The sequence below is a fragment of the Mus musculus genome, chromosome 3, assembly GCF_000001635.26.
Source record: "Mus musculus strain C57BL/6J chromosome 3, GRCm38.p6 C57BL/6J".
In the NCBI taxonomy this organism is placed as follows: domain Eukaryota; kingdom Metazoa; phylum Chordata; class Mammalia; order Rodentia; family Muridae; genus Mus; species Mus musculus.
Genome location: NC_000069.6, coordinates 136,742,174 through 136,764,081, shown reverse-complemented (window position 1 = coordinate 136,764,081; position 21,908 = coordinate 136,742,174). Strand labels below are relative to the sequence as shown.

Here is a 21,908-nt window from a genome sequence, read left to right as displayed (position 1 = left end):
GAGGCTGGTAACAGGCAAGGAAGGGGAGGGGTGAATTTAGAATGGGTTAATAAAATCTGAGTCCTTAGGAAGTGGTTGCAAGCTTGTTGGTCTCCACAGTTCCCAAGGCCAAATTTCAGCTAATCATTCCCTTGTGTGCTGTTTCCAGCCTTGTCCACAGGGCATCTGGGAAAGAAGTGGAAAGAGGCAAACGGAGACACACGGAGGCACAGGGAGTACAGCGGGGCCCAGGGAGGCACCATGGCTCCCAGAGTGGAAACTGGCTTAAGAGGAGCCTGTAAGAGAGGGGAAGGACAACAGAAATGGTGATGGATGGGAGGAAATTCCCAGGAATGGGAACGGAAATGGAGGGAAAGGATGTTCAAGTTATGTGGGGATATTTGAGGTTATTGACCTCTGAGAATACAGACAGGTATGGAGGCTTGTGCAGACTGACAGAGAATCAAACGTGTTCTACAAGTTATACAAAATAAAACTTTAGAAATATTTAATCGTAAATAAAATACACTCTCTGACTCGTGTGTGAGTGTGTGTATGTTGTGTGAGTGTGTGTGTATGTGTGTGTGTGAGTGTGTGTGTATGTGTGTGAGTGTGTGTATGTGTGTGAGTGTGTGTGTATGTGTGTGTCTGTGTGTGCATGTGTGTGTGTGAGTGTGTGTGTCTCTGTGTGTGTGTGTGTGTGCATGCATGCCTGTTCCTGCCCTCCTCTATGTAAGTGTATACATTATTTCTATCCCCTCTTGTAGGTCTCACTGGAGGTACTTTTAAGACTCACATCACCTTAGCTTAGCATAGTTTTCATTGTTTTTACAGGCATTATCAAGGGAAAGATACTGTTAGCTCACTGATAACTTGTTAGCAACTGGAAGATGGGCCCAAATTGTGGAATAAGTAAAAACATATTCATTGTTTTCAATGAAGCCTGCCTCCCTTCTGGCCTTTTTCCTAACTGCAGCCCCACACATTCCCATCAAAAAGCCTCAAGAATCAGCTGCATGAAATGGCACTGCCAACCTAAAAGGCCAGTGTCTCTTTGGTGAAATCTCTATTAGATGTTAATATCTTGCAAGTTGTTTACATACTACACCTTATAAGCTCTTTAATTTCCACTTCCTGACACTCCCAGCTGGTTTCTCCTTCTTACAACATACCCCATGGTCCTCCCAGACTCTTATACATTCTCACAAGTCTCTCTCCTTCCCATCTTCCTCAACTCAGAATTTTTTTTTAACTCTATAGTCAGGGCTTCAATGAACCATCTTCAAAGCCCACTGTCATCCAAAAGATATGTGGTAAATAGAAAAAAATTTTAAGAATCCATTTGCAGACATCAGAATCTACTTTTTCCTCAAACCCTCAGCACAAGAACGGGCCAGAAGTCCTTCTCCAGCTATGACTGTCTTCATAGCAAGTGCCCCTGTCCTGTCACTGAGACACTGATCTTACTTACTTCAGAAGCCCAGAGCGCATCAAACCACCCAGTGTGAGTCTGGAGTGCCAGTCCTGGGAGGGAGAAATAGTGAATATCAAAGATAGAATTTATGTTCATCAGGCATTAGGGTCTAAAACTTATCAGGCCACTTATCTTAAAACTGGAAATCAGAACTGAGATACTTAGCAATGTAGCAGTAGTTTATAGAAACGAGAAACAGAAATGAAGGCACACGTTTTCTTAGCAAAAGTTGTCCGATTTGTTCTGGTGGTTTGACCATTAAAGACTAGTTTTAGACTGTGAGGCAGGAGAGAGAGAGAGAACAGAAAGAGCAATAGACATCCCAACCCATAGACTCTACATTAGTTAAATCTCCAGAGAGCTTAATAAACTGAGAAACCCTCTCAACCTTAAGTACTTTCTCCAGTCCTGGACCCACCAGGGCATCATTTCCTACTACTTACTTGTAAGTACTTCTTCCCCATTTGGGCCCCCCACGACACACACACACACACACACACACACACACACATTGTTTACTTCCTAGTCACTCAATAGTCTGTGCTGAAGAAAGTCACTTTACTGTATTTCCCATTCAACCTGACATCAAAAGCTCCCAGGACCCAGACTCTTACCAAATGGACCTCACACTTAAGGTGCTGATAGATATTTGAAATTTAATAATTCTAAAAAAAGGCATGGGCACCAGTTCTTTGGACGTCTGACACCTGACTTGATCACAGCAGCATGGGTTTCGGCTCAGAGGGGTGGGGGTGATTCCTAAAAAGCAAGCAGAGCTATCAGACTGTGACTCCAAAGCTGCTGACTCACCACAGGCAAGCACGCTGAGGTGCTTTCCCCAGTAGTAAGGAAGAACTGGGCTGACTAAGCCATTTGGTTACTCCTGGGAGTGACAGTTTATGCATCTTCCATACTCTGCCAGGATGCCAAACGTAACTATCCCATACAGAGCAATAGATATGTTATTCTTTAAAGAAAACAAACAAACACCAACACCAACACCAACAACTAGCTCTTTGGCCCTGACAGTGCTAAGAGTGAATGTATGAATAGGTGTACACATGATAGGCGTAACCACCTTATCTCTACAGTTGGGGACCTTCAGATCAGTTCATCTCCTCTTTCATTCCCGAGTCAGATCTTGCTCTCAGTATCTCAGGGTCAGCTGCATAGCTGAGGAGGTGAGCCTATCACAATTTCCTTTCCAAACGACCTTGATAAAGAAGGGTTATCTAAGGGACAGGGAGACAGCTATTGTCAGGAAAGTATCATGAGTTCAATGTCTAGAACTGGTCTAAATAAGCCAGCCATAAACAAAAAGGTTAAAATCCAGTGCTGGGGAGGCAGAGACAGACAATCTCTGGGGCCCAGGCACTCCGTCCTTAACCTACCCATCCGTCATAGACTGTAAGTGGCTGACAGTATTACCTCTGTGGTGCTTTCATTTATAAAAAAGAGGGGTGGGGGTTGGACAGATGGCTCAGTGGTTAAGAGCACTAACTGTTCTTCCAGAGGTCCTGAGTTCAATTCCCAGCAACCACGTGATGGCTCACAACCAACTGTAATGGGATCTGATGCCCTCTTCTGGTGTTTCTTTAGACAGCTACAGTGTGCTCACATACATAAAATAAATTGAATTTTTAAAAAGTTCTATTTATTGAGAAAATAATGGAAGGTTAAAAAGTGAGGTATCCGAGCACAACCCAAACTTCTACACACAACTTGTAGTTATACTGGCAGTCAAAATGTGTTTGTACAAGGGAAAATTTCAAATGAATTAATTCATTTGTATGATTTATAAAGAAATGTATAAATTATGTCTATGACATGTGATAACAGTTGAATATACATATTCAAGAAAAAGTGGTTTGTTGCTTAAAGATCAAATGCTAAGAGAAAATATTAGAGAAAATAAAGGCAAGTTTAAAAAACAAACAAACAAACAAACAAAATGACACTTAAACTTATTTTGTCCTAAATAAGGTGCTGAACTCCTTTAAAGCAAGTTAGGATCAAAAACCACAGAGCTTAAGAAGCCGAGATGCAAAAATCATGTTGTTTTCAAAAATCAATATTTATCTCAGGCCACAGCTAGAACCGTAATTGCCATGGTGGGAAGCCCTTGCATTTTAATGGCTTCTCACCAAAGGCTAGAACTCTGCTCTCTGATCTCTATCACGGAGCACTCGGCCAGCCTTCTCAGACTTAATTCTCACCTTGATCTAAGACGTTCTGAATGTCTTGCAGTTATTGCTTTACCGGCACTTGCATGACTCATAATTATTTTTAGGATCGAAAATCTAACATAACCATCCTCCTGCTTGCCGGTCGGTCCTCCAAGCCTAAGGATGGTTCGCAGGCCTCTCACTGACAATTAAATTAGCTTCCTTTGTCTACAAACACTAGCTTTCAGATCAAGTTTACTAAAGGTCAGGAAACGGGAGTTACCGGGCAACCCCATAATGAGAACTTCAAATAAAAAGTCTCTCCTGTCAATACTGCAGGAGCCACATAGGAGACTCAGTCTTCTCTCACATCCCTCCGCATGGGCACTTCAGCAAGGCGCTCTATCAGAAACACACCAATAAACTATCATCTTCAAAAACCAGGCTCGCTCGCGCTCTCTCTCTCTCTCTCTCTCTCTCTCTCTCTCTCTCTCTCTCTCTCTCTCTCTCTCTCTCTCTCTCTCTCTGCATGCTGCTTTTCAGCAAAATGTAAATGTTTTCCTCAAACTCATTCTTCAGAGCCCCTCAGTACTGCGTCAGCACCACTGACTGCGCCACTTTTCCCAAATGGAATTGACTGACCCAATGGATAAACCGTCCAACTAACAACCTACACAAAGTCGATTTTTCAATTCCAGTCTCTACAAACAGAAGTACCAATCTAGAAGAACCCAGTTCTGCCTGGCTCCAGGAGCAGACCCGGAACTACGTCTACCACTACGGAGAAGCAAAGAGAAGACAGAGAAAAGCAGACAGCACGCATGCGCGGGATGGTTACGTACACTCTCCTGAGAAGGCTGAAAACTGCCCCCTCAATAATAATCCATCTCCACCGCCCCAAGCTGGAATGAACCGAGCACCCTGAACAAGGAGCGGTGAGACCTTGCCAGCCCATCACTGGCTGAACTAACTCATTGGAGAAATTATGTCTTCAAGAAATCAGTTACACCAAGGATTCCACACCCGTCAAGGCAGCCAAGAATCCCATTCCTTGGACACAATAATAATTAAAATGTAGCTCCCCCATGATGTATGACTCAAACATGGCTGGATTTTAATGACATATAATCCAGAATAGTTGCATTAAAGGTATTCAGGGTAACAAGGCTACAGCAACTGATTCTTCAGAAACTCCTAGCGCCCAGAGGCACTGGCTTGTACGTCTTCATGATCTATGTTTCTGCCGAGGCTTAAACTCAAAGCCAGAAGACGGCAGCAGTTTAAAGTGTGGGTTCATGAAGAATCTAAGCAGCAGTTAAGCTGGTGAACGCTCTGAAAATTGTTTGGCCCTTTGGAGCGTCTGTACATAATAGAGTTCTCATCTCTCCGGAGAACAACTCGACATGAAGCCGAGGGGATCTCAGGCTGCAGCAGAAGCTACTGGGAATTACCAAATTACCTAAAATTAATGGGATGTGGCTCTTGGTAATGAATAAATTTATAGCTAAATGATGAGTACCTCACACTTTTTATTCCTCTGGGGGACATGCTAGGAGAAACGGTCCCCCAGGCCTATTGGAGAGGCATGGTCCACGTCTCTCTCAGAGGCTGCTCTTCTCTTTCTCCCTTCCTGACAAGATTTCTGTGTATGGTGCAAGGAAAATAAAAAGGTTGGTCTTTGAATTTAAAACCTGGAGTGGTGGACAGACAGCAAAGGATGGAAAAGAAGAACCTGGGTTTAGATACAACAGATCAAAAGATACACTAGACATTAGAAGTCTTCTGTAAATAAAGTAATATGTTTATTTTTAAAAACCAAAAATAAAATGGTAAAAGCTTAAAGACCCATCAAAACATTTTTTAAAAGCCAAAACTTGAAGGCTAGAATTCCTGAGATCCAACTTTATAGGAATCAAACCCAACATTAGTCCCTATCCCAAGTCCAGAGCACCAAAAGAAAATCAGCAGTAGCAACAATCCAACCTGAGACCATGATCACATCCTTCCTATGAGGCAGTTGTGGAGTAGGGGTATAGACACAGAGCCTCCCTCACTCTGAGAAAGGGCCTCCATCTGCAAACCCGCACCAAGAACATGTACCAAAAGCCTTGCTCAAGACAACACAGGTGCTCTAAGATCAGAATTACATTCTATAATGTTATAGTCCTTTAGAATAACCAATAATCAACCCAGTGCTACTTCCAGACGTATTTAATGCAGAACTATTTACCTAAGGACAACATGCGGTAGTATCTACTTCCCAAATCTATTTCATAGACAACTCTACTCAATGGGAGACAAAAGAGGATAAAGAGTTCAAGGTCAGGCCAACATGGCAAGGCACTGCTACCAAGCCTCAGAACCTGGCTCCTGATTCTATCTCCAAGATGCATGCTGTAGAAACAGAACCAAGCCATCAAGTTGTCCTGGTCCCTATGTTTGAGCAGTGGCCTATGTGCAAAACACACACACACACACACACACACACACACCTGTTCAGGATCATCCTCAGCTATATAGCAAGTTGGAGTCTAGCCCTAGGAAATGACAGCTTGTCCCAAAGTGGGAGAAATATCTACTTTCATCCCATCTACAGACCTTTACATATCAATTAAAAACATGTTAAATTCAACTCAAATCTAAAAACTTGGCTCCAGTTACTGGGTTTTAACTAAAATGTACTCATTAATACATATATGCAACATTGTCAAATGTTATATGACAAAAATATTACAGTTAATGACCAAAGTTATATTTTCATGTTAATATCAATTTTTAAAAATCAATGTAAAATGCACTGTGCTCCAACTTGCTATATAGCTGAGGATGACCCTGAACAGATGTGTGTGTGTGTGAGTTGCACATAGGCCACTGCTCATTAATGTGCTTTATAATTACCATTAATGCATGTATACAATATATATAAATATATATACATATACATATATGTATGCATGTGTGTATATGTACATTTACATATGCATACACAAACACATATACATATACACACTTTCTTATATGTGTACACACAAGAGTCAGAGATCAACCTTTTATGTAGTCCAGGCTATCTTCAAATTTACAATTGTCCTGCTTCAGCCTCTCAAGTGACAAGCAGTTAGGACTGAGATTGCAAGTCTACACTATCACTCCCTGAATCTTTCTATTCCAGAACGAGCAGGTATCAGTCACATGGCAGCCTATCTACTACACGACACACTGTGTTATCTATTCTACTGAAATCAGGTCTTTCTCTGACCCTCAAACTCACTCACAGGCCTGAGGCTACAGTTCAACACTAGATCATTTGCTCTGCATGGATGAAACCAGTGCCTTGTGCCCTAGACCACGGGTATGTACCACACACCTGTAAGTTTACACATGTATCCAGATACACCTAGGAAGATATTTTAAGTTGCTTATATAGGTTGTATATATGGAAGTAATAGTGGCCAATACTGAAATTCTTAACCGTATAAAGCACCTAGATTATATGAATATTAAGAGATGACTCCTTAACAGTTTATTTACCTCTGGCTGCCAATCTGGAGCTTTAAGTTAGATACAAAATGAGATGGACTAGCAATTAAAGACATGACCTCAATGAGTTACTCTTTTTCTTTTAACGGTTATTTTTAAAATCTAATTAAGACACAAACATACTTAGGTGAGATGACCTGGAAACTACTTTTCGAAAACCCACTTGAAAACACATCACCTACTAGGAAGTCCTAAAGAAAACAGAAAGGGTCAAATTCCAGAGAGAAGGGTACCAGAAAATAGAAATCAAGACTCCCTGCCCTCCCCCACTCCCCCATGCACCCTTTTCCCCAGCAAGTCAGAAAGTAGTCAAAATAGTGAATCATAGAATCACAGAATTTCGAAGTTGCCAACCTGTTTAGATTATGCCATGATTCTGACCCTTTTAACAAGGACCCGTGATGCAACTGAATCTGTGTGTTGTTACCCATGCCCAGGAGCAGCTGCCAGTCAAATACAGCTCAGCTAAGTGAGCACAGGGGTTGATCATGAGCATAGCAGTCCTACATCAAGACTGCTTCAAGCCCTGAGCAAATTCTTCGAAGACGAAGGCCTTTCACCCAACCTCACAACTTAAACCGGGTGAAACCCCTTCTGTTCTCCTCTTCCCTCAACTTCCTCAAACAGCCAAATCTATCAGCATTATTAAACCTTCTCCGGAAACTCCCTGATTTCTGAAAGAGCCACAAAAGTGAGTTCAAAGGGAGCCAGAAGCTTTGGGATATGATGAGAGTGACTGTGTTTTTTGACGGATAAAAGTTCCTTACTGTCCAGGAGGTTTGGTGTTCCTGTGTAAACACAGGATTGCAACTTCTCTACATACTACTAACATGAAACTCAAGAGATGATAGAGCCATCCCGCCAACTTTATTTAAAGGGTGTATTTACACCCATTTTTGTTTTTCCCATATAAAATGACATGGGATAATCAGAACACTAACAATAAGTCCCTCTTCGAATAAGATGGGTACCTTTACTGTCTAGCAAGAAAATCCTCCTCCTTACCCCACAAAAATGAGTTTGTCTATACACTTGAACAAGATCCTTATCTTGTGGTTTAATTGTTTTGAACTGGGAAAGAAGCATTTTTAAAAGGAGGTTACAGCCTGAACCATTCACTCACTCTCGGGTAAAAGCACTAGAGTATCCCAATAAGAGCATAAAACACTGGGCTGCATCAGGATCATCCAGAGCATCCCAATGAGAACATAAAACACTGCATCAGGACCATGCACGTTCTCCCACCGAGCCAACGCAGACTGGCGGACAAGAAAGGTCCACAGTCCCCATGAAAGAGAAGAGCCCAGAGCTGTTCCAACACTGCTGCAGATGGAATAAAGGAACAGAAAAGACCCGGGACTTGATATGTTACCCACCGTCCATACTTTAAGAGCTGAAGATATTTCAATAGCTCTTCCTGGAAATGGTGATTTAGATGAGTGTGGAATTGGTTCAAATTGTATTTATTCCAAGTTGGGCTGGTGTGTTGAGTGTCCTTGGTTCTATTCCCCACTACAATAGCTGCCTAGGAAGGGTTTATAAAGATGCCAAATACAGGCTCTGGGATAAAGTGCTGGAAAAGAGGCCATTTGACGTCACTTCCAAGCTACAACAGGAGTTTATAGATGTCACTGGCAGAAAAGGGAAAGACTGATTGTGCTTATCAAGTTGAGCAACCGTAGCCATCACCCGACAGCTGCCTTCCCAAACCTTAAGCTTCGCATCATTGCATGCTTCCCCATGCTCATTTAATAACTTTATGTTTCACATTCTAATCTGTGATTCATTTTATGCTTTAGAATCTCAACAGGAGAGGAAACTAGTAACATTTGTTAGAGACCTGAATGGGCCAAGCATCACCATGGAAGCTACAAAAAAAAAAAAAAAAAAAAAAGGAGCAATAATTTATCAGCCTTTATGAACACGCTGTTTCTGTGCCTTTTCACTGGGCACGAGCTGAAAGACAGCAAACCCTTCTATGCCTCACAGACTGGAATACAATGCATGGCATGCATCCGATCTAGGCACACATGCATCCGAGCACATGATCTAGGCATGAAGAGTCCAAGACAAAAGCAATGCCGTAAGACGGTGTGTGCTAGAAAGAAGCTTGCAGACCGCAAACACGGGAGAGAAGGCCACAGCTGTAATCAGCCGTGCTCAGCCGCAGCTCCTCTAAGCCCCTGTACAAAAGGACCACTGAGACCCCCTCAAACTCTAACTCCCTACATCCCTTTCCAATTCAAAATGATGCAGAGGCATCCATCTTCTGGAGACAGGATGATGGGAAGGGAACTTTAGAGCCAGGCAGATCTGAGTGTACATTCAATTTCTAGATTAAAACTCTTTCCTCGTATTATGCGTGTTACTATTAGAGATGACACATTTAAGACACGCAACCCTAATTGGTATGGGAGGAGAAGGCAGTTATCCTCAGAGAAGGCTACAACACAAAGCATCTTGTGGATTCTCTTCTATCAAGTACTGAAAGGCACCAGTGTCCTGTACCTTTCAGCAAATGGTAAGTGTGGATCCCAGTGACCCACCCACTCAACTGTGGGAAAGGGATTTTTATCTTCACCAATTGCACTAATTGATAGACACATAGAATCAACTTAATCAAAGTTTCCATGATAAGGATATATGTTGGCTTTCTTCACTGTATTTCCAAGTATCAACCTGTGCTTTCCTGCGGGTGTGAAGGTATTAAGGAGGTACAGCTGAAGAGCCAGAGGCTTCAAGAAGACAAGTATTCAGATTCCCCTTCTGTTTTGCTGTGTAGAGACAGGGCTTCATTCCAGGACACACTGGAATACACTACATAGCTCAGGCTTGCCTCGAACTCACAGCGGCAGTCCTCCCAAAGTCTTCTACTGTTGGAATTACACATGAGCTGCCTGCCATGCCCAGAGCAGACTTCTAACTAAGAGATTTTTCTAAGTTTTCTGTCTGCCCCCCTACTGGGATATCTTAAAGGCTGCTATCAGAGATTCCCAAAGACTATCCTATACTTTAGAGTATGCTGAAGTGGATATAGACTACTTCAAAGTTGACCATCATGTACCATGGGTATAACTTTATTTATTGTCCAGCCATCTTAATCTATATAGTGAGCTCCAGGACAGCGAGAGGTATATAGTGATACCCTGACTCAGAAAAAATAAAAGGAAGGCAGGAAGGAAGGAAGGAAGGAAGGAAGGAAGGAAGGAAGGAAGGAAGGAAGGAAGGAAGGAAGGAAGACAGGCAGGCAGGAAGGCAGGCAGGAAGGCAGCAAGGCAGCAAGGCAGCAAGGCAGGAAGGCAGGAAGGCAGGAAGGCAGGAAGGCAGGAAGGCAGGAAGGCAGGAAGGCAGAAAGGAAGGAAGGAAGGAAGGAAGGAAGGAAGGAAGGAAGGAAGGAAGGAAGGAAGGAAGGAAGGAAGGAAGGAAAAAGGACAAACCAAATAAATAAGGCAAATAAATTTAGTTTTTTATCTTTATTCTTTGTAATGTAAAATATGTATTACTGCCTTACTAACTAACCTTGTTACTTCTGTTAAACTAACCATTCAAAAACACAATAAAAGATCTTGGAACAAGACTGCTAGAAATCTTTCACCTACTCCAAGAGCAAAGTGGGGTGAGGTTTTAATGTCTCCTTTCAGTTTATTCCTCGCTCATGAATACCAAAGTTAAACATTAAAAAATTAAAAATGCAAAAGAAGTTGTGTTTAAGGGATAAATGGTAACATTAATTTCTTGGCATGTTCATTTTAGCTATGAAAATAATCATTTTCAGAACATGACTGAATTAACAGCAGACGTTGGCTTTCGATTCCACTTACTATAGATAAACCTTTAAAGTATGTATCCTATATTTGTTTTCTTACTAGATTAAGACAAAGTATGACAACTTCGTGGCATTGGCCTTCTCCATCAGTTCTGTGATGTGTGCCATGCTTTCCTGACAAAGCTGAAGGAACAAGAATCAATCTGCTATTTCCTATTACGCCACTCCATAGAGAACACTCCACAAATAACCCTGTAACATAATGCAGAATCGGAGCAATGGCCCCTTCTCTAATTACCTCACTGCCGAGGTGCAACTCAACAACTTCTGACTACAGTATTTTGGGTGACTGAGGTATCACGTGAATAGTTTACTGAACCCCGCATTTAATGTGTATGCATTCTCTGTACATTTACATGTGCTTCAAAGGAAGAGGAAAACTGAGTTCTTAGCACGTAAGTGCCAGTGTGATGCCTGCTATAAATTAGACTAAGCTTCCTCCTAGCGTGTTACTAGCACGTCCTCAAACAATGTAAGTCCCTTAGCCATGGGAGCAAGTTAATGAGGTGCAAGCGAATCTCTGGGATTCAGAGTCCAGCAAGAGAGAATAGCATCCCCTGCCACCTTCTCTGCCACCAGGCAGGATGACACTGTGCATGCCTGACTGACAGTGACTTGTATTCAAAACACTTAACCCCAGCACACTGATGAAACCTCAGTCCAAATATTTAACCTCGTAAATTCCAAACTGTACTGTTTGACACCTCAGTATTGAATTAGCATAATTAGTTAACCCACAGTGACTTTTAAAAATCTTTCCATTCAACTCATTAGCCTCAATGCTTTCCCCCAAGTGAGGTTAATTTTTTTTTCTTGCCTGAAAATGTTTAATAGGGTTAATGAGCAAGAATATTCCCCTTTGTGGATACCATGGATTGTTAACATTTACATTAAGGGGAAACAAAAAAAAAAAATTAAAGGCATGTAAAATGTCTCATCTGTGATTACCAGCTATTCTTTCCTTTGACAAATTACTGAAGCCTCATGCTGAGAGCAGGAAGGTGGCTCCTTTTATCAAATAAAATATAGCCACCGCCTGTGAGAGATTAATGCTTTTGAATTTATTATATTCCTTTACCTAAAACAAAACAAAATTTCTTCACCCTCATTTTTCTTCCTCGCCCTCTCGCTTATCCCTCTCCATCCCTCCTTCCCCTATCTCTTTCTTTCTGATAGTGCCAGGGTCTCTCTATGTAGCCCAGGCTGGCCTAGAACTATCTATGTTGCCCAAGCTTTGAATTCAGAGTTAACCTAGCTTATGCCACCTGAATACGAGAATACAAGTGTCTGCCACCGTGCCCAGCTTAACTTAAAGCATATTTTTAAAGAGTCTTGAATTTAATGTTTTCATTATGCATTTAATATTAATTTATGAGGAACTGGAGATGACCTTGCTAGCTTTCCAAGAATCATGGGATTATATCCATATGGAAAAAAATGCCAACTAGAAAGAGGAAAACAAGAGAGGAAAGCAGCAGAAAGTCTTTTGAAAGCCACTTCTCAGTGAAAAAGACGAATATGTATCTACATATACATACCTCCCCATTCTTTCCTAAGCATATATTGTGACATTATATTATACCATCTATAAATGAAGAGTCTTAAAGACATTTGTATTGTGTTTTAATAACTGCAAACCTCAACACAAAAATGTTTCCACGATATAGCTATAGGACTAACAGTGTTGCTAACAGCTGAGAGTAAACAGACACATCTACAATCACAGAAGACATTTAAAAACAAAGTGAGCAGTTCTTTGAAACACAATGGTGAGTAAGGACCTTCACCTTTTTGAATCAACAACTATTTTTTTAATGTCCTATGCTGCTTCGCCACCATGAGTCTCCAGTCTCCAGCTTCTGAATGACAAGGAAGAAAAGCTATAGATAGTGAAAGCAACTTCCAGGCAGCAGATGAATAAAAATGCACAATAACCAATTGCCACTAGAAATCAAGCATACTCCAATGCCCTCTTTCTTCCTTGGTTGACGTATACGGCTATATTTGTGTTAACCTCCTGGAGGAGAACTTTACCATCTCCAAAACATAAAGGAAATGAACATCTCAAGTTCCGCCGGTAAGCAAGTGTTTATATAAACACCTGAGGCTGCCAGGCTGACACACATGGCACATTTGGAGGCCACAGGCCATGTCCTCCTTAACCGAAGGCTTGACTGGAACAATGTCCTTCAGACCTCAGACCCTGACCATCCTACTACACTGCCGTTGTCTCAGGCAGACAACCCTTGCTCAATGAGGCATTCTCCCAGACGCTACTTCCAAAGCAGAAAATAAAACCCAGATTTAAGACAAAAATTTGTCTAAGAGTAAGTATGCCTCATGTCCCAATGAGGACACTGACATTCAAAATATGCAACAGAACCCAGACTCAATCTCACCCTTCAGTCTGCTTCCTAAGTCCATGTTGTTACCGGAGCGCAATAGCGCCAGTATCTAAGTACTGTCACTTAAAAAATTTTTGCCTCTTACCCAAAGAATCGGGCCTAAACCTGATTTATTTCTCTGTCTGTCACATGACTAAATAAAGACTTTATGTAGAAATCAGATAATTTATAGAGAACTACAAAATTCCACTCAGAGAAACAGAATTCTTATTAATTCTGTAGTAAATTCTTACAAAATCTATTTTGAAAAATCTGCTGCACTGAATTTGAAATTTCCAGATCCCTCTGAAATCCACATATGAAATCTAAGTAAAATTCTGCTTTATACAGACCCGGATGTCCAAAACAAGCCATTGTTATTATGAACAATTATGGTGGGAGCCTCTCTCAGGGCTTATACCTCATCCCCCTACTCTCCCTTAAAGGTCTCTTTTCAGGGCAACAGCTGCTGTAGTCCCAATGTCACACAACCCAGAAGTCCAGGTTTCACAATCGGGGACATACACAGAGGAAGACAGAGGATCCCACCCAGAGGGAGCCACACTCTTTGTCACATGTCCTCAGCGGGGAGGAAGCAGCCTGCCATCCAGGCTTCCCTGAGGAATGAAAAGCAGTGCTGAGTCAGAATGTGGCCCTGGTCAGTTCCAACAACAAGTGGACATTCTGTTTGGTTGGTGGCTGTCATTTTGTGTGTTTGTTTGTTTGTTTGTGTTTTCTCAGAGCTGGACTTATAAAGGATGTATCAAAAATAAACACAGAAGAACAAATAGCAATGAGAGACAGATGCAGCAACTAGACAGTAAAATGCCACCCAATGAGCTACTTCCAATATTCAGCAAAAATGAAATCAAGTGTTTTAAACCAAAATAATAATAATATTTATATTATTTATTATAACAAAGAATAAATGATATAATATTATCATTATCATTATCATCATCTACTACTACTACAACTACTACTAATAATAATAATAATAATAGCCCCTCTTCCTTCCCAGTTAAAAATTAAGCCTAAGTTGGGGAGTAAGAGACTCACTTCCAGGTCAGCACACAATTACTTCCTATTCAGTGACTGCATTTAGTAAACTCAATTAACTGTCAACACACTTTCTAAGATTCTTAGAGACTGATCAAATTGTGACCAAGAATGGCAACAATAACAGACAAAAACCACACACTGAGGGTGCTCATGGAAGAAAAATGCTGATTTAATAAAGTTATTCAGGTTAAAATATAATTATCCCAAAATGTCCTTGCTTTCCCATCCACTACAACAGAGAAGGTCTCTGTACATTGTTTTTTTTTTTCCTTAGACACATTTTTTACAAATTATATAAATGAGAAGCAAATGGTGACTGTCAACTTGGCCCAGTTCACCATCTGCTCTTTGTGTAGCTAGTCAAATCCAAAGCATTATTCAAGGATTATAGACACACAATGATATTGTTGAAAGCCAAGGTCCTTGTTCCAATTAGGCACCCTCAACATATATTCATAACGACATGTACAAGGAATACGTCTTTATTATGCACACACAGAGCACATGCAGAGTCAACAATCTATCTATGATAAATAATTACTTTAATAAATATTTTTAAAAATTCACCTCTACAAATTAGAACAGCTATTTTATGGACAATTTTTAATAAAATATGAACTAATTAACAAAGTAACCACTTTTTTATAAAGATATACAAGAAATGTTGCATTCGCCACAGAAGGGTCAGGAGAAATATAAGAACAATGTGTCCACACTTGCTCAGTTTGTTTCCATCTTCAGTAGAGCCTGAGGCAGCAGAAAGTGTGTTCAGTAAGGAATGCGTCCATGACATGATGGCTTCACACCAGACAGTGGCGAAGCGTGAGCTGAGAACTGAATTGTACATACACCATGCCAGTTTAAGTTCATAACATTGTAATAGAAAATCCAATGAAATAATTTTACAACAGTTCTAAGATTTGATTTTTACTGACTAATTAGAGGCAAGATTTGTTTTAAAAATTCCAACACACACACACACACACACAGGCGCACATGCATGTGCATGCATTCACACGTAGGCGCGCGCGCACACACACACACACACACACACACACACCAATTATACCAAATCTTCATTATCCTTTACTCTGCTGATATACAAACAGACTGATTCTAATTCTTTCCTAGAGTGAACAAAGCAGAAATACACACACTGATACAAACATTCTATGTTGGGGACAGCATGCTTTGGGTATATGCCCAGGAGTAAAATTGCAGGGTCATATGGAAATCATAAACACTAGCGGCAAAGCAGGAGAGCAAAAAAGTCAATATAAGAGAAGAAAAGAGAATGGAAAAGTTGCCTTCACTTACACCAACAGTGCACTCTGAGGAAAGAAAAATATCCCATTCAAAGTAACTCCAAACAAAATAAATATTTAGGGAGATGTCTAACTCAAGAAACATACCTCTACAATTAAAACTTCAAGATACTAGTAAAAGGACTCACAGAATATACTAGAGAATACAAAGACTGTACATGTTCCTGGATTGGCAAAATTAATAATGTGAAAATGGCTAATATAAAAATTCACTTATGTATTTAATGTAATACCTATAAAAATTCCAACATCGTGTTTTATAGGTTTAGACAAACAATGTAAGAATATATATGGAATCACAAATGACCATGAATAGCCACATTAATCCTAAAGAGTAAGTATACTGTTAAAATTATTTTAATATTGAACCTCAAGTTGTACTTCAGAGCTATGGTGATAAAGACAGCCTGGTTCACCATAAAAATACAGTAAGACCAACGTGCATTATAGAATGCAGGACCAGGAAATGCAACGGTAAACCTATGCCCACTTAATTCTTTACAAAGGAAGCAAGAATACACTTAGAGGGAAGTCCCTGTTGGACGAATAGTGCTGGCCAAACTAGATTTATGCTTGCAGAAGAATGATGTTAAATTTTTAACTTTCATCCTGTACAATATAAATTCCAAGTGGATCAAAACCTTCCATTTAAAAGCAGAGGCACTGAAACTTCTAGAAGAAAATGCCGGGGTGATCCTTAAGGCCTTGGAGTAGCCAAGAAGTTTTTTTTTTTATTAGAAGACCAACAACACAGGAGCTATTGGATGGGACTGCAAGCAAATGAAGTGTTCCTGCACAGCCAAGGAAATGACCAATAGAAAAAACAGACAATCTATAGAACAGGATTAATCTTTATCAGCTACACCTCAGACAGGGAGGGGGCTAATATCCAGAAATCAAATACAAATGAAATAGAACTGCCAATCAACAAATGGGCAAAGGATCCGAGGTGACATTTTCCAAAGACGAAATTTCAAAACGCCAGAAACTATTTGCAAAAGTGTTCAATATCCCCAGCCATTAGACAAATGCAAATTCAAACCACTTTGAGATACTACCTCACCCCAGACAGAATGGCTGTCAGCAAAATCTTGACAACAAATGTTAGAGAGGATTTGGAGAGGCAAGCCCCGATTCCCTGTAGGTCGGTGGTACAAATTAATAATCCATTCTTTTTTTAAAAAAATATTCAGACAAAAGTTGCTTCCATTTTTCACTTTCCATCTCTTTATCAACCTTCTACATACTGAGCCCAGGCACTGAGTTCAGCCACAAATGTTCACCAGACTCTCCAGCCCTAACTGCCCTGCCCCCACCCTGGAGAAGGGAAGAGGTACAAGACTCAAGAGAAGAAGCCAGGAGCAACTGAAAAGATCCAATATGAAGATTAATATGAGTATCCTTGTCAACAAAACCTACAGTAGCATTTCGGGTGTGATTCTCAGTTTTCTCAAAGAATACAATTTCTTGGACTTAAAGGCCAAGATAGACATCTGCATGACATTTTCCTATCTCTTCCCCAGAAACATTTCTGCCTTTGCCATTATCTCCTCTGATCCCTAACACCCAGCACTACTGCCTGACATCACCAAGAAAAAAATAAAATTGATCTAACTCTTGTATATGATGTTAGGACCCAGGCAGGGCTTCCTCCGGCCCCTTACAGCAGTCACACCAGTCTAGACCCACCAACGAAAAAAATTAGTCTATGAAATGTGTGTGCACGTGACTAGGAGAGGAAAGAAGACGTCTCTCAAGATTCATCACAAAGACAGAAAGGCAGGCAGGCAGAGACAGACAGACTGACATCCTCCTAGAAAATAGTAGAGCACAGCAGCACTCTGCCCATGAGCATCCACCTTCATGTTTTCCATTTTTACAGCATCCAACCTTATGTAATATACAAGTCTGAGCCGTGTGAACGTGTGCACAGACCCATGGCAAAACTGTGCCACAGCACTGTGAATGAAAAGGTGGAAACCCAAGACAAGATGGAGTACAGGAAAATTCTGCTTTCACCCATTTCTTTGAGGATGCAGAAACCTCCAAATTTTATAGCCCCCTCCCCAACCCAGTAAAGAAAGGAAAGGAAAAAGGGGAGGGGGGAGGGGGAGGGGAGGGGAGGGGAGGGGAGGGGAGGAGCCCTGTGGTTGCCAAATTTCTTATTACTCCTAGGAACTTATCTAGACTTTTCTCCAAAGCTATGACCAGAGAGGTCTAATCCCTAAACCCAGTGACAAACCTCTGAGATGTGCTCTTCCTTATTGCTGATCAATGCTGTTTGATGCCACCTGTCACATGTAAATAGCCACTTACATCACATCATATTTACATTCTAATAACCTCAAGAACCTTTAAGTTTTCATTAATTCCTACAATGCTATTGACAAAATCCTTGGGAATGCAAAGAAGGAGGAGCAACAGAAAAGGGAAGAGAGAGGGTTGCTAGAATGTGGCCCACTGGGGTAGAGGAATCAGCACTCAGCATTGACATCAACTTCAAACATCTGCTTCTTCCCTCCTTCTCTGGAACTCAAGTTCTGTCCCTTATTTCACTGGAGACCAGAAACTCTTTTTCCTCACTTTATACAACAACAACAACAGCAACACCAACAACGGTAAACCCTAGTTACATCACCGCCTTTGCTTTCCCACTTACAGTAGCTCTGTGCACCTGCTGCTTGCTAAATCACAGCTGTGCGTCCGTCCGAGTGCAGGGGCGGTGAGGGAAGGCACAGACTCTGCTGTCCTCGCCAATATTTTGTCTTGGTTATATTTACAATTAATTGAACTGTTTCACACACACACACACAAATCTAGTGTCTTAGTAGCAATCAAAAGTAACCAAATCCTGACAAGATGCACAGCAGTGCTGTAACTTAGATGTTAATCCCCTGGAAATTAAAGTTTCCAAATTTTAAGCAATTAAGGCTTATGTAAATGCTGCTTTTACATGTTTGTCTCTGGACATCATTTCTCTGCACACTGGAAGATCCGTTAGGTTGTTACCTTGTCTCATTACTATTGCCTTTCATACTGTGCTAATACTGTGTTTTCTTAAGGAAAACATCAGAACAAACCCTTTGAAGTCTACTGTTGGCTTTTCTCTTCTCCTTTCATCCCTCTTTTAAAACAGGGTTGTGATTTCTAAATCATTCTGTCCTTCTTTTATCTACATACTTGTCATTGGATATACTTTCCTGTTATTTGTGGCTAAAATAAGAGTGTGTGTGTGTGTGGTGGGGGTGGGGGTAGCAACAAGTACATCTAATGACCTTTACTCCTTTTTTGCCCTTGAACATGATGCTGAGCTATTACTCACTACACTTGCTTCACAGACGCGCTCTCTGAAAACACGTATTATTACCACAGTCCATGTGTGGATTCTTCCTAGAGAGCAGTTACTAATATAACACAGAGACTATATCATCATCCTATCAGATGAGCATCCGAGTCTATGAACTCAACCGTCTAGAGTCATCAAACATCAGAAGAGACTCATACCAAATGAGAAAAGAATACTGCCTTTCAGATTACATTCCAGTCAGCAAAGTACAGTCTCAGCCATCGTTGCTTCAGTCCAACAATGATGTCATTCAGGTGTCGAATCGTATGACAGTCCCAGAAACCACAAATGCCCACCTGCTAGCAATGTAACGACACATGTTTTCAAAGCACATCAGTCAAGATCGTTGGCCAACAATGATGGCAAATATTTGGTGAGCCAAGGCACCAGCTCACTTGTGTTAGTACGAGCTGATATCAAATAAAGCCTATCTACAACAGAGAGTTCCACTTAAGGAGCCTTTAGAAGCCTGATGTGGTTAGAATGAGTGGAGCTGGCTGCAGAATGCTAATGAGAAAAGGAGTCAACAGGCCTGTTATGAAAGCACTGTGTGTTTGGGGAGTGTTTGCCTGGTCCCAGGAGAAGCAGCACCATCAGGACTGTTTGTCTAAGACAACAGATAAAGTCACAGCCACTAAACAGAACAAAAGGAGAACCGGCCTTCACTGTGTGTGCCATCTACGGAACCAGACATTTTCAAGTGCATTATTCTACTTAGTGTCCTCATTAATGCTACGAAGTAGCTTTGCTCACTGCTATATTTTCTTCACAATGAAAGAAACAAAACTTGTGTAAGTTTAATGTTGTCAGGGTCACCTAAAAAATATGTGGTGAGATCTGACTGGATCTGCTGAGGGTGATGGGTCCGCCATTGCCCTCTCCGGGGCACCCCTGAAGAGTCCTTTATCTACGTGAGAATCACAATTTCTGCACCTTAAGAAGAGCTCCCAAGACACTTTTCTGCTACCATTGACTCCGGATTTATTCTGTTTTCGTTGTCTTGCTTATTCCTTCATGAACATAGACTGAAAGGATGACTAAAGGAGAAAGGTATCCCAGAGGTCCCAAGGAAAAGCATTAAAGAAGCAGGTTGTTTCTTCCTAGGTTGAGAAGTTGAGATCTCCCTCTGGCCACTATGACACTTTTTACAAAGTTCTGTATTAGTGATAGAACCCCAAATGCCTCTATCATCTCATTTTACCTCTTCGAAGCTGTTATCAGATTGCAAAAAGGCCCAAAGATATTCATTGTTTGTGAATTATATCAATACTACCTAGATTACAGAAACCAGAGACAACTGACTAAATATAACATTTATATTTAAGACAGTGATGCTACGATTACAGGGGTTGCAACATATAAAATACTTGGACTGCATCTGGCATGCAGCCTGCTCTGTTAAGTACCACTTGATTTTAGTGTGATGGATGCCTTAGCTATCCATCAATGTGATGTACAGAGCCTTCACACACACACACACACACACACACACACACATGCATACACACAAACACACAAATACAGATAATACTAATTAGTGTAAATTACTCAGAATGTTGCCTCATATGTAACCAAAAATGTTAATGTTGGTTAACTCTCTTCCCAAGTAGAATCAGAAAAATACCGTCTGAGTGAGCAGTTTCCTTAGCTAGACTTGGACAGGCATGGTACAACTTTAACAAAACAACAGCAAAAATGACTTATGTACTTCTCTTTTTGAGGAGTTTTTATCCTCACCTCATCTGTTCCCACCCATCCCTCACCTCTTCCCCAAAGCCTGGAAGAATGGCTCAGCTTGGCTCTAGTCAACCTTTACAGTGAGATCATCTTATGTTCTTGAACTTAACTCTGAGACATGAAACCTCATTGGGAAGAAAACAGACAAACGGTCAGTTCTCAAAATCTAACTCTTCACGCCCTAAATAAGAATTCTCACACAAGCATCGCTAGTCATACAGGAAAGCCTAGCATGCAAAAGCCACACTGGTTTCTGGGTTTGAGTCGTTGATTGCATCCAGATAACAGGTAGGCCCTCTTCATCTTTGCCCTGGGATTCCCCATTTACCAAAAACAGGAACTTAGAGGCTTGCTTCAGTTTATGCTTAAGTGTTTTTAATACTCTAAACACTTCCTTCTCCCCACAGAGGAAAACAACATTATCTTTGTCTACCCCCCCCACACACACACACACACACATACCACATCACTTCGCCCAACCACCCTATAGGCCGACTGTTCCCTCTCACATGTCTTTGAGATAACACAGTTTTGAAAACTGGGCAAAGCACAGGTCATGAAGCTGAGTGGAATGGAGCCTGAATTTTGGCAGTTTTCTTCTCATTTCCGGGATTTTCACCTCCTCTCCACTTGAGGGGCCAACAATCATTCATTTAACAACGGTCTACAATAAGGTGACCAGGCTCTCCAGGAAGATCAGGAAATTCTAGCTGCTTCAGGGTCCTGCATGCAAAGGGGAGTCCGCATAGTGGGAACCACTTGTGCACAGCTCAAGTTATACCGGGAATACCAAGAATGTTCTAACAGAAAAGCTAAACTGTGAGGTATTTTAGTCCTAGCTTAGCAAGTGTGGTGCTGGAATGCATGTGATAAGGCTCAGTGCTATCTGGTTAGAATTATAAAGCACATTATTATTTTATAGGATTTATCCACAGTGCTCCACTGAAATGATTATACTCGGAAAAATAGAAAAATTCTGAATGATATTTTAGATTTCCTAGGTTAAAGAAAGAAAGAGGGGGAGGGAGGGGAGCAAGGAGAGAAGGAGGGAGGGAGGGAGGGAGGGAGGGAGG

The 21,908-nt window shown here is 41.1% G+C and overlaps 1 protein-coding gene across 6 annotated transcripts in view; it reads right to left on the bottom strand.

The window, feature by feature from the left end:
- Positions 1-21,908, bottom strand: part of Ppp3ca (protein phosphatase 3, catalytic subunit, alpha isoform) — a 268,014-nt gene that overhangs the window by 173,646 nt on the left and 72,460 nt on the right. For 2 of the 6 annotated variants that reach the window (XM_030252462.1, XM_017319493.2), the window contains exon 2: positions 1,451-1,503. The exons of the other annotated variants lie outside the window; for them this stretch is intronic. The gene's annotated coding sequence lies outside the window, so the exon portion shown is untranslated. The remainder of the gene's footprint in view (positions 1-1,450; positions 1,504-21,908) is intronic. 6 annotated transcript variants of the gene reach the window in all.